The 14522-nt window shown below is 38.9% G+C and overlaps 1 protein-coding gene across 1 annotated transcript in view; it reads left to right on the plus strand.

Annotated features, from left to right (window-relative positions):
* CDK14 (cyclin dependent kinase 14) overlaps positions 1 to 14320 on the plus strand; it is a 704495-nt gene extending 690175 nt beyond the window's left edge. The window contains exons 19-20 of the transcript XR_007146446.1: positions 10921 to 10989; positions 12128 to 14320. The gene's annotated coding sequence lies outside the window, so the exon portion shown is untranslated. The remainder of the gene's footprint in view (positions 1 to 10920; positions 10990 to 12127) is intronic.
* The last annotated feature ends 202 nt before the right edge of the window (positions 14321 to 14522 follow it).

Here is a 14522-nt window from a genome sequence, read left to right on the forward strand (position 1 = left end):
CCATAGTTAAGAGTCTTATTTCTTGGTTTGCCTCTCTATTCTTTTCCTTTGGTCATTTGTTTTGTTTCATAAAGCCCACATATGAGTGAAATTGTATGTTGTTTGGCTTTCTCTGACTGACTTATTTCACTTAGCATAATACTCCCTAGCTCCATCTATAGTGTTGCAAATGGCAAGATTTCATTCTTTTTTTATGGCTGAGCAATAATCCGTTGTGTGTGTGTGTGTATGTGTGTGTATACACCACCCCTTCTTTATCCATTCATCAGTAGATGGACATTTGGGCTATTTCCATAATTTGGCCATTATAGGTAATGCTGCAGTAAACATTGGGATGCACATATCCCTTTGAATTGGTATTTTTGTATTCTTTGCGTAAATACCTGGTAGTGTGATTGCTGGGTCATCGGGTAGTTTCATTTTTGACTTTTTGAGGAACCTCCATACTGTTCTCCAGAGTGGCTGCCCCAGTATGCATTTCCACCAACAGTGTAAGAGGGTTCCCCTTTCTCCACATCCTCGTCAATTGTGTGGGGGCATAGGCTTTCAATTCTATTGTGTAAAAAAACTTAGAGTGGTGCTGGGTCACATGGTAATTCTATGTTTAATTTTTTGAGGAGCTACTAAACAGTTTTGCAAAGTGGCTTCACCATCCCACCAACATTGTAATTTCTAATTACTTCACCTCCTTGCCAACACTTGTTGTTTTTTTTTATTGTAGCCATTTTAATAAGTGTGAAATGGTATCTCAATGTGGTTTTGGTTTGCATTTTAATTTTTCATTATTTTGAAACAATTCAATGGTGAAAAAGGAAAGTCATGATGGTTTTCATGCCTCTAAATAAACTGAAAAAACAAAGCGACACTAGAATTAGTTCATAGTTTACCTATCTATTTATATATCAGGCTAATATTAATATTAAGGATGCGTTAATATAATATTAATAAAAAGGATGGATATGGCTTATCAAAATGTGTAGTATAACATAAATGTGGAAAAATATGAAGTATTACTATTAGTAGTGGAACTTACTGTTTTCAGTGTGTAGAAACAGGTAACTTGTTATATGCAACACGTGTGTCATTAGGCTTGTATACTCACCAGAAGTGGGTTAAAATTGTCTTTGAGCTTCCTGGGAGCCAAAGTATAAAGTGACAAACTGTAAAATTCATAATGCTCCTAAGACTACAAACAATTTAGAATCTTTTACTGACTGTTGTAGAGTCACTCTCTATGTGACTCTGTGTGATCCCTCCGGTCTCAAGAAGATACTGAATCTTGATGCAGTCCTTTTCATTGCTGACTATTCCAGATGATAGAAGAGCTAAAATTAGCCTCTCACTTCCTTCTGCCTGCCAAGTCTTTATTTATTCCCCCGTTCGCCTGCCCTCAGTTACCACTGAGAAAATTCAAATTCCAGTCTTCCAGGCCAAACTCATGTTCTTTTTTTCTTGGTGGGTCCTTAATGCCCCCAGACAGAATTAATTTTCCTCTCTCTGTGTTCCCATAGCACTTTTTAAGCAAGCATTGTATAGAATTTATCACTGTGATTCATTTATGTGTCAGCCTTCCCCAGTGGACAGTGATTGGTTTCACAGGAGGGAAGTGTCTTCATTTTCATATCCTCAGGCCTGGCACAAAGCGGGTACTCAAGAAAGGGTGGTTGTGTCAAATAGATTACATCAATCACTCCTGACTTACTACCCTCCCATGAATATAGGTCAGTTGTTGCTGTTCCTCTTCATAAGTGACTCCCAGAATGAAAATATGTTTTTCAGATTTTAGTCTATTGGTGTGCAAAATGCCCATCTGCTCTCCAAACCAGGTTTTCCTCAGCTTCCGTTTTCTAATCTAAATGTAAGCCTTTATTTGTATTCCAGATAAATGTAATTCTGTTTCCTTCAGGGAAAATAACTTCATCTTGCCAGACTAAAATGATAAATTTCAGTTTAAATTTTGTCATCTGTCGTATCACTCTTATCAACCAGTTTGATGTCAGCTGTGTATGGAAGGATAATGTGAAACATGTGCGTTTGCCTTTTTAATGTAATTATGTATTGAGTGCCGAAGAAAAAAAAAATCCAGTATGTCTATTTATCGGGAAATTTGTGTTGTTCTTCTAATTCATAGTTCTAAAAATATGACACTTATCTCTCTCTCTACCCCCCACCAAAGCTTTCAAGAGCTTTGGAAAAATTTGCCATCATTTAATATATGTGTTCTCTGCCGGATATGTCTCCTGGACCCCCAAAGACACATAATTAGCAGTTATGTGTCCCTCCTATGCACTTACGTAGCATCCTGTACATTCAGTATCTTAGAGTTTACGCATTTTATGTAAGAGTTTGTAGGGGCGCCTGGGTGGCTCAGTCGGTTAAGCGTCCGACTTTAGCTCAGGTCATGATCTTGCAGTTTGTGAGTTCAAGCCCTGCATCTAGCTCTGTGCTGCCAGCTCAGAGCCTGGAGCCTGCTTTTGATTCTGTCTCACTCTCTCTCTGCCCCTTCCCTGTTTGCACTCTGTCTCTCTGTCTCTGTCTCTCAAAAATAAATAAACATTAAAAAAATTAATAGCTTGTAGAGTTACCTCTTTTCCTTACCAATTGATAGTCACTGCTTTATTTAGTATCTCAACAGCTTAACACGTTGCCTGGCTAAAGTTTTATTTGGGTCAAGTCTTCTTTAGATCAATTACATAATATGTATAAATACTATGTTCTTTCATGTGGTTCTACCACTAGATCTGTTTTGTTAAAAAGAGGGGCTGTGACAATCTCATAGTAGCAAGAGGCATTGTTTCAGGGAAGGTTAAGGCAGTGAGCAGATCAAATTGTTTTTCTGATAGGACCATTTCATTAAAATAAGGTATCTAATAATTTATTAGTAAATACAATGTTAGTTTAGAATTTAATCATTCCAAGGTTTATTTTTATTTGTTGTCTTGAGCTCTCTACAATACTCTCGGCTGCAATGCTGAATCAATTTGGGCATCTCAGGCACTATTCAAGGTTTTTTATTCCTGAAGCATTAAAAGGATCTTTTTAGAAGCCACTCACACCCCAAAGGAGGTCCCACAGTGGGAAGTCTAAGGAGAGTGTTATGGTGAGAACTCAGTATAATTTGGTTTTTAAAAATTCTACTCTGCAAGACATCCCCATGATATAAATATTCCTAATTAGCGCAGGATTTCAGTTCCTTCATACAAAACGCTGCAGTGCAATTTAAGGCTGCTTAAAATTATCTTAACTTGTCCCATTTGGCAAACTAAGCCAGGGTCTTAGGAAACATGGAGCTGTAGTGTGCAGGAATGTGGGCAGGCTGTGCAAGCTCCCTCCGGATCTGAGAGAGCCTTTTTGTTGACCTTACACTGAATCCTTATGTTTGAGCATATCATCAGGATGCAACAGCCAGCTACTGGCTAACTGACAAGAGAAACTTCTGGAACACTAGGGCAAAAAACTGTAAGAAGTGGAAAACTACCCAAACTGAAGTTATTCAAATATGGTTTGCTTCTTAACATACATTCGCATAAGCAGCCCTAATGAAATGTAGGTTTTCTGTTAGCAGATGCTGAAGAGACAAAAATCCTGTCCTGTCTGCTTTCTTTCCTTTTGGGGAAAGGTTAGCTATTGGATGCCATGAAAGAAAACCCACATCTATAATTCCTGAACCCACCCAATGTTTTTAATATCTTGACATCTATATTTACGTTCTGTCAAAAAGTTAATAATATGAAGGATTTATTATAAATCCTGAGCTTTATTTTCTGAGTCAGAATAGCAGTTATTAAGGCCTTATGTGCACAAGGCATTGGACTTGTGCTATGACATGGTCCTGTTCTCTAGAAATTCACAGTTGGAAAGAGGTATCCTTCCACAGAACAAAGATTTTTTTTCTCCTGCTTTCTTCCACTAACATAAAAAATAAAGTATAAGAATTAAGAAAATGAACAAATACTCCACTACTAAAATACCTAGGGATCAGAAAACTGTCAAAAGAAAATGTGGAAGAGGCAGGGGAAAAATGAGGCAGAAGGTAAAGAGAATAGGGACCAAGGATATAAATAGATTAAGAAATTATTGCATGTGGCAAATGAGATCACACTGTGACTCATACATGCCTGCATAACTAGAGCACAGGCAGAATTCTGTCTTAATGAGGACCAAGTCACCTCCTGGGAAACAACTCACCTTAGGCTGAGAGTCAAATCCCACCAGCATGGTGGAAGATTAGTGCCAGAGTATCAGGAGTGGGATGTACAAGTATACTGCCCTTGAATGGATCCCCATGGAATGTACCTAAAGCCTACCAAGAAGACAGCCTGAGGATGAAAACCAAAAGTTTTGTTTTCATTAAAGTCTATAAAGACACGTAGCGTGCTTCCTCACTGCATTGACAAAGCGCATCATGAAGGATGTGCCCTGCTTTAATGAAGTTCATTGTGACTCTGTTGCTGAAAGTGTTGGCTCATTGACAGCTCTGGCAGTTTGGGTGCATTTGCTTCACTAGAGCTAACATGTCACAGCATCATCAGTGCAGAGGGAACTGACTGGTTTTGACATTAAAAAGAAGTGACCCGGTGCTGACGGGACATTAGAAAGATTGCAGGTGAAGCTCCATGGGATGCTGCAAGCTTCAGAAGTGCATCTCAGAAAGAGGGAAATGGTGGCCATCATTTAATAACTCTGAGGACCATGTTCTTGAGCACATGTGAGTTACTCTTCAGAGTTCTTGAAATTAGTGGGTGAAGGTGTATTTTAGAAATGAACTAAAAGAGATAACCATAGTGAGGTCTAGGGTGAAGGTTATGAATAGGGTGACATACGGTTCGTCATCCAAACAGGAATGACTTTGAGAATGAAGGGTGTGCTACTAATAATAAGATAACAGATGTAAAACAAGACTGTCCTGGACAAATTAGAAAGTATATTGGGGTGCCTGGGTGGCTCAGTCGGTTGAGCTTCCGACTTCGGCTCAGGTCATGATCTCATGGTCTGTGAGTTCGAGCCCCGTGTCGGGCTCTTTGCTGACTGCTCAGAGCCTGGAGCCTGTTTCAGATTCTGGGTCTCCCTCTCTCTCTGCCCCTCCCCCACTCATGCTCTGTCTCTCTGTGTCTCAAAAATTAATAAACATTAAAAAAAAAAAAAAAGAAAGTATAGTCACACAGGAAGAACTGTCATTTCCAACTCTGTTAGTTTTGTAATGTTTGCAGTTTTATCCTAAGCATATATTTTTTAAATCAAAAAAATATATAAAATCATGTAACTTACATATCTAAATGAAAAAAGGAGAGTAATGTCTCAGGTGAGTGACAAGCAAAGACAGAAGCATAATATTTCCATTGTTATGGTGACCTTAGTACCTCCCCCAGTCCTACCTTATAGCCTAGGAAGTTGTCTGCAAATTGTTCATCAGTCACCTGCTACCCCAAAGTGCCCTACCTTGCTCCGCATTGTCACACTGTCCCAGCAGTTATGGTATGCCCCACGTTAGTTATTTAGTTTTACTCTCTTTGGTGCCTTCTCTCTGAGATAGTTGGCTTTCAAGGTCCAAAGGGACATTTTTATGTTAAAAGCCTGGGAGTCAAGTTTAGAAACACAATGCTTTTCATCATGACTGGCCACCTAAGTCCTATCAAGACGCTAATGGTAGAAAATTTCTTTATAGAGTACCCTCAAGATCAAGATCCTAGTTTACTTTGTTCTATATTCACAAAGAGAAGTTGCTTCTGTTTTTAAACCAAGTTGAGGTTTTGTCTTTAGTGAATTCTAACATGTAGCTAGGAGTTTCCAGTGCAAAGCATGCTTTTGTTTTGTTTTCGTTCTTTTGAAGTGACTTTATAACTTCTAAAAAGTTTCTTTGTTGGAAATCAACCTCTCTTCTGTCCATATGACTCGTTCAGATAAAACTACACAGTCTTCTGCCATTGTCCAAGTCCACTTCCGTGAACGGATTCCTTTGTGAGAGAGGAGAGATTCAGCAGTTTGGTTCCTCAGAGCCCACAGAGTGCAAGTAAAGCTGGAGGTGATGCTGCATATGAGAGGAAGCAGGCCTCCAGTCCACTGGAAGTCTGATTACTCTACAAAAGTTGATAAGCAGCTATCAACTGCAAAGTCAAGGCCTGGCAGCAGAGGTAGCTGTCTTGTATGATTTAACATATCTGCCAAAAGTCTTCCTAAAAATTATCTTTATTAACCTTCCTAATAGTTGAAGATCTCTGAGGGTGGTTTTTTTGTACTGTGTTCACAGGAGTATACATAGGGCCTGTAATAGCACCTGGCATATAGTAGAAGCTATATGCTGTATAAAAGTAGTTGTTTTATAAAAGGATATTTCTTCATTTTTAAAATGGAAATGTTTTAATGCTTATTTATTTACTTCTGAAAGAGAGAGCATGTGTGTGTACATGCACACTCAAGCAAGTGGGGGAGGGGCAGAGAGAGAGGGAAAGAGAGAATCCCAAAAAGGCTCTGAGCTGTCAGTGCAGAGACTGGGCCCAGGTTCAAGCTCACTAATGGTGAGATCATGACCTGAACAGAAATCAACGGAGCCACCCTCGTGCCCCTAAAATGGGGATATTAATAGTACCTGTGCCCAGGATTGATATTCAGCTGGATATTCCATTCTGATATATAATTTCAGTGTCACAGGGTCGTGAGGATTGCATGAGTTCGAACATGTATAGTACTTACAATAGAACCTGGCACATAGCAAGTGGTCAATAAATCTTAGCTGCCATCAGTTGGAAGGCAGGGAGGTTGACATCCAGGGAGATTAAGGAACAATGAAGGAGCCCAGTAGTGGGCTCCCCTGAATTGGAGAAAATGTAACAGCAGTTTATTCTGAGTCCCACCACCTGATTGTAGGGAAAAACAGTTGCCAAACTTGCTGTAGTCCTTGTCTCCTGGGCCCAGGCTTGATCTTGACTTCCAGGATTAGGGATTATGGGAGGCAGGGTGAGTTCTGAGGGAGCTGGAGATTAATAGAGGCAATGGTGATGAGTTGGGAGCTGAAGTCAAATGCTTCCCCCACCACCACTTGCCAGGCTCTTGTTTACAATCCAACCATCAGTTCATTATTTTTTGACTTCATACATGATATGTTCAGCTCTCTATTCTCTGCTTAAATGCAAGTGTCCTTGGGGCAGGACGTCATACCTACCAACAGTAAATGGCATTTATATCATGTTCCCAAGGATACTGTTCTTCCAGGGAGGAGATGGCAGAATTCAGAGAGAATGGATCACAGGGCAGATATGTGTGATAACAGGGCACAGAGATCATCTGATCATGGGACAGTGCCCTGGAAGTGGTAGACCCATCCTGCCAGGGAGAAGTGGATAGCTGCTGGATGGTAAGGTTGAGGGGTGGAGGGAGCAGGATGTGAACAGAACATGTAGGAGGTCCCTGTTACCAAAATAGCTATTTTTTACCTGGGAATAAATCTTGTTACAAAGATGAGAAAATCAGCATTATTTTCAGAAGGTTTGCAACTCTAATGCTCTGTTTTTTTCCTAATAGAAGATTTATCAATTTAGGATACAGTACATGGTACTCTTTGGTGAGGTTACATGTGTGTAAGAATGAAGACAGTTGTATAAGGTGAAGGTGGGTTGGAATTTATGCTATTTGTGTATTTGGTAATAATAATTCTTACACTTTACATTTGTATGATATATATATATATATATATATATAATCTAGTTTCAATAGTATATAAATATATCTAGTCACTATATATATGTTTCTATGAGCTATGTAGGGCATATAATAATAACTCTATTCAGTACATGAAGAAACCAAGGCACAAAGAATTAATATGCAAGAATAGTGGTGGAAGCCCCTGGAGATGGGGATTCAACCCATGGTTTTCTGACTTCAGATTCAGGAATTTTTTAAAATCATCATTTGGCTGCCTCTCAACCACAAATTAGTTGGTGGCATCTGTCAAGCTGAAAAACAAACTTATTTTCAGTATTTTGTCTTTTTGCCACTAGATAGAAAAACCTCCGGGTCCTACAAGTTAGCTCTCCATTAAATATAGTAAATGAAAAATAAATCAGTTCTGTTCTCTAAAGTAGCAGTTCCAGAGGATATACATGATCCACTGGGGTATGGAAAAAAATGTTAGGATTTTTAGTTTCATATTTTTGGATGTGTTTAAGTGAACATGTCACTACAATATACCTTAATACATATACACATAAACATACACACACATCTATAGCAATAAATGTGTATAATTTACAAGTAAGTGCATTTATAAATATTGAGATGCATGCTCTTTTTTTTCTTGTTCTTTTTTTTTAAACATTGAATTGCAGTCTCAAAAACACTTGGAAATCATGGTTCTTAAGTGGTAACCACTTTCTGTAAAATGTCCGCACTGTTTTTTACTAAGCATATTTCTTTTGTTTCACCTTATGCTTAGTGCAACAGAGGATGGTAGCTGGCTGCTGTAGCCAGAATAACAGAAGCTTTGAGTAAGAAGGGCCTAGAGGGATCAATTCACCTAACCCCTGCATTTGACAGAGGAAGAAACCGAGGCTTACAGGGGTTAAGGGATTTGCCCAAGCTGACAAGTTAGGGTTGAGCCCAACAATATGGGACACGGATGGAAAATCCAGTTAATGCTTAGCTAGCCATGGTAATGTGTCATGGGGCTGGCTTGCAGAAATTAAATCCGTTAATAATCCCCAAACCTTATTTTAGCCAGAAGTTTTAAATGCCTCACCTATCAAACCTTTTGCTAAAGATGATAATGTAATGGCCTTGTTTCTTTGGGTGCCCAAGAATGTCTGCATTAAGCAAAATGTCACGCGTATGCTGCTCACCAGGTATCTGGTTACATACAAATACAAATAGTGATTTAATTATATACAGTAATTGGTTAAAAACCCTTGTATTGACACAAATACACTCATCGTAAAGAACAGAACCAAATTATAATGTTCCCCAATAAGTAAGCAATTACTCACTCAAAATCCACTGAATTTTGAAATACTATAAGGCTGCTTCTGAAGGGGCCACCATCTCATTGGAATTTAACACCAGAATAATGCTGGACTGTTATCATAGGCTAAATTCCAGTGTATATTCAGTTCTACTCCAAACTTACAATTTTCTCCCATTGATCTGACCATATATTTAATTACCAGTGCATAAGGGTTTTATTTATTGAAATATTATGGCAGCATAAGGTTAGTCTCCATTACTTTTGGTTTTATAAAAATCTCCAGGCCGTTATTGAACGACTTCCCCCCTCTTGTGAACTTTAAAATAATTTCGCCCCTTGAAAAAGAAAAACAAAACACCCCGAAATTACCATCACCACTCTGCTAGTATCTTTACTCAGAAGCTTATGAAATTTACAGTTTGGTTTAAGAAGAACTGACTTCCTTATCCTGTTGAATCATTTTTTCACCGAATAGGCTATTTAATTTTTTTTTTCAGTTAGGATATTTCTCTTTAGTTTTTTAATCATTTTATGTCCCTTTAGCAAATGACATTTTTTTCATTGTGTTGTATTTTCTGTGTATCATATGTAATCATTGTGAACATTTTTTTACAAATTTTGTAATCTGTCATTTTACTGAACATTCTAATTACTTATAGTAGTTTTTTAGTTGATTCTCTTGATGTTTTCCATATAGATATCCATCTCTTATGTGAATTATGAGTATTTTACCTCCTCTTTTCCAATTTTTATTCATTTTGTTCTCTTATGTAACTGTGTCAACTACTTCTGGAGCAATTATGTAACTATGCTTCAATTATTGATCATTAAGAAGTTTTTCCCATTACAATAATGCTGCAGTGAACATTTGCACAGAATTTGAGTAGTCGGGTCATTTCCTTAGGATAGATTCCCACAATTGTAATTTGTTGGTCAAAAGTATAATAATTTTAAAGACGTTTAATACATTTTGTTATAGTTCCTTCCTAAATGCCTGTATCAGTGGTTATACTCACCTTCCCCCACTGTCCACAATCTTGAGTCTCCTGGCATGAATGCCTGCTTCCCACACCTTCCTTTGTGTGCCTTCCCTTTGCTGACTACTCAGAGGCTACCTGGGAATTCCAAGTCAAGCCTCCCCAAATCAAATGAGAATCAAACACAAGAACATAAAAGTTGCATCTTGAGTAACCCAATAATCAATGTGGAGATGACATTTCAATTATTTGCTTATTGTACCTGCAAATCATCCTAGACTCCCCTTTTCCCTCATTCCTCACATTCTGAATACAGTAGATTCTGCCACCTTAACTTCTCTCCTATCCATTCTATATTCTCCATTCACACTGTTAACAGACTAGTTCAGTAGCTCATCCTCTCCCATGGGGATCGCTATAATCCCATCTAACTGAGCTGACCGCTCCTGCAGAATCCTTGTTCCACCTCTACTCAAAAGCCTTCAGTGGCAGGAAACTCCTGAGGATGGTCACCATCTACCCCTTCAGTTTCTCCTTTTAACATCTTTCTTATATACTACCTTCAAACCATGCCAGAGTATTTGCAGTTTCCTGACAACTTACAATTCCGAGCCTCTGTTTGCATGTGCCATTCCAACTGTAGGAATGTTGTCCATAGCACCACACTCCCCCAACCTCATTCATCCAGAAAAATCCTTTTCATCCTTTAAGATCCAACTCAAAGGGCTTCTATCTGGTGAGACATTTCCCATTCCATTCTTCAACCCCGCCCTCACCCTAGAACTATTATAGGAAGGGTATTCCATTGATAGACTATGGCAATATTTCTTGAGGTTACTGTTGTGCCCAGTTACCAGAGTTCTCATAGAAGTGAAACAAAGGTTGATAAAAATTGGTGGAGACTGGCTTCCCCCTCCCCCCTTTTTGGTGAATTGTATTTGTTTAATGTGACTTCAGGTTTATTCAACACAAATCTATTATTTCCACCAGCAGTGTAAGCACAAGAATCAACACTGCAAAAGTGGCCTCCATGTGATTCACAGGAAGGATGCATATAAGGTAAGAGTCACTTTGTGCCTCCCTGCTTCCTTGTGCCTCGGGCACTTGCCTTGCAGACTGTTAATGATCACCTTAGGCCCTGAAGCAATGATGAGACCCCCCAGTGATTTGCAACTTCAGACAAAGCTTTTAGTTTTCCCCTTTTTTTTGGTAGGGGACAGATCCAGAAATCCTGTGAGCTAGTTTGATAGAAAGTTAAAATCTTAGAGCTGGAAGTGAGGTGTAGGGGGTTAGCATGTCATTCAATTCAATTCAATTCTTCGCTTCTAGAAAGACAAGAGGAACAAACCAGTACCTTCTGTTTCTAAAGGTCTGTGGGAATGAAAAATCCTTTGTTCATCCAAGCCAGCACTTGGCAGCCCTCATCAGCAAGGAATTTCTGGATCTCACTTCCAATCCTGCCTGCCCCCCACCCCCATCTCCTTATCTATCTCCTCTAACTCTATTTCCCTCCTCTAGGGTGACTCATTTAATATCTCTGGTTCACTGGGACAGCTAGGGAGCAAGCGTCTTCCCTGAACAGCGCGAGTTATATGCTTCTAACTTATACCAGGAGAGCCTCCCTCTGATTCGTGTTCTGAAAAAGTGGGGGGGGGGGGGGCAGGTGGGGATCAGGAGAGCCTCCCAGATAAGCAGCACACAGCACCCACAATTCAACAAGGAAACAGAAGAGGTGTTCCCAACACACACCTGGGGGATAAATTTTGCCTTACAGTACAGCTGCCCTTCTGCAAACTCTTCTAAAGCAGACCAATTTATTCCAAATTCCACCACAAGTGTCTGTTAATGTATAGTGAGATGTTCAAAGCAAGTTAACCATCTACAAGTTATGAGGGGGGCTCTTTTTTGTGGATTCATTGAGAAACACAGACAAAACTGCTAACATATGTTTCTGTTGCTAGGCCTTAGTCTTATCACAGTTTGAAATGGTGGAAAATCAATTACGTGCTTTGAATTACTCCCTTCCTTGGCACAAAAGCATTTCTCCATTCTTTCGGGATAGTGAACACTTTGCAACATCCACCACTAAAAGCCTGTTAGGATTCTCTGCTAAATTAATGTAGTACAAATAAACCACACAGAAGGCCGGTAGAATACTAAACATCCCCCTCTCTCTTCTGTTGTGGCTTCCTTGCAGCTTGGGACCTTTCTGCCTTGCTGATGCAACATCTGGACAGCATTCAGGGTTGTTTCTCAAGGACACAAGCGTGCACCTCCGGTGAATTTCAACTTTCAACATCTCTCTGGCTCTAATCTATATTTAATGTTTCATGACTGGTAGTCAAAGAAGCTTCAGCTAAATATCAGGTTGGAATGAAAATGATCCTTGGGAGAACATTTGCTTCCAGTGTGCGCCAGCAAAGTGTCTGTGACAGAGGCTTTCCCTGGAGATTTGTTGCCCATTCTCTTGCAGTAATAATAATTACGCCTTATGATTGCTGTGCCCACATAATCAAAGATCGCTTCATCAAATATGATCCCGAGGGGAAGCTTCCTCTGCTCCTAACTGGATGTCAGTCACAGAGAGCAGCACCCCTAGGGATCCCCAATCTTTCTTTTACCCTTTTCAGTACTGTGTTGTTAGCATTGTGTTTCTTCATATTCTTCTCAATGCAAATGATGTGTAAATCATGCCCTCCAGAAGGCACATGTGGTGAGGGGGAGAGGATGGGGAGGGGGGTGGGGCTGGTGTATTCTTCTCCCCCGGCTCCCCTCCCCAACCTACCACAGGGATTTCTCGCATGGAACATAATTACATCTGTGCCATATGGGCTCATTTATATTCTATTACAGGTTAAGCTAATACGACTCAGAAATATGCTAAAAATACCTCAAAGTATTCTAGAGCTGTCAAAACACTTGTCATTTATTGCTCACCCGTTTGATTGCTAGTGTTTTTGTTTTTGTTGGGAGATTCAGAGAGCTAAGAGAGCATGCTGGCATTCTGGTGTCCGGTCTATAAATATAGTTTAATTTCCTGTATTATTGCAATCTTTGGGCTTGCAAAGAAAATATCTTTCTTTATAAACCTGGAATGGCCGCAAGACATGGGCACTGAAGCCCCTATACTTGTAGATTTTAATTTCCCAAGAGGTAGAAAATACAGATTTCAGATGTGTGGTTTTGTCAGCTTTAGAATATTTCTTGTCTTTGTTTGATATAATTATTCATTGTGATAGAGAAACACCTGCAGCAGGCTGACATACCAGAGAAATGTGCTACTTGAGCTGTAAGAGTTGGTTTGGATGTCAGGCAAATCTTGTTGAGATTTTACATGTGGCATGATAATGAGAAGTACAATCTGTAATGAGTAATGAGTTCAATAATGATTTACAGGGGCACGTTGGGTTGTTTGTATGCAATGGTTAAAGTCCATCAGCCTGTTAATTTCTACCATCAGCTTGGAAAGTTGGTAGGTCATGTTTGTGTAGACTCTTAACCTAATGGTTTGATTATGTAATTAATGTTTTCCATTATTGCTATCTTAACATATTAGCGGAATTTTTAAAAATGAGTCTTGGGAACAGAAGAGCAAGCACAACTACTGTACTCTCTTATGCTTGACAAGTTAACATTTCCAAAGGGGATATGGTGTTAACCACAGTATCAGCCATAAATTAAGTATGCAGACCATTTAACTGAAAACTGAACTCCCACCAAAGCATACTTTTCTAATTTGCTAATAACTGTTCTATACTATCTGGTTGAAGGAGTAGTTAAGACTTCCTGGTTCCAATCTCAACTCTGCTATTTACTAGCTTGTTATCTTGGCAAATTCATAATTTTTCCATTTCCCTTGTCTATAAAATGAGCATAGGAATAGTAGCTTCCCCATGGGATTGTTGGAAATATTAAATGAGACAATATATGTAAATACTCAGGCACAGTGTCTGGCACATAATAATCACTTAGTAAATACTTGTTATTATTATTGTAGATTTTTACTTCTAATATAAACAGCTTCTTTATAATTATATGGCTCTTTTAGTTAAAAAATTAGGTTTTTGCCAAAATCATGTTAGTTGTACAAACTTCCATTTATCTTAGATCATACAAGCCAGAGGTTCTTGGCATTTTTGGATTTTACAACCAAGTTCTTACTCCACTTAGAATCAGTAGAAATATTATGAACGGGCATGGGAAGAAATAGAAAAATTCAATGTTAATACATCAAAGACAAGATTTTTTTACTTAACATATAATTTAAAAATATTTGTACATTTAGGATTGCTCAGAATACAAAGTGTCTGAACTCATGCAACTGAAATGTTACATTTAAATAAATAATAAAGAACTGCAGTTTATAAAGGGCAAATGGTTGAGCCAGTAACTATAAGTATAACTAAGTTTTTAGTTTTTGCTTCTTTCAAGTCTTAATGTAGAGCCACTTGAAGACTTTGCAAAGGACTCTGTGTGTGTGTGTGTGTGTGTGTGTGTGTAAGGGGAGAATGTATATTGTAGATACTTGCACAGAAGAGAACTTTTGGGTTTCATTTAAGTGTTCCTATTCAGCCTCATGACCTTGGGTAAGT

This window comes from Prionailurus viverrinus, chromosome A2 (genome assembly GCF_022837055.1).
Source record: "Prionailurus viverrinus isolate Anna chromosome A2, UM_Priviv_1.0, whole genome shotgun sequence".
NCBI classification, from domain to species: Eukaryota; Metazoa; Chordata; class Mammalia; order Carnivora; family Felidae; genus Prionailurus; species Prionailurus viverrinus.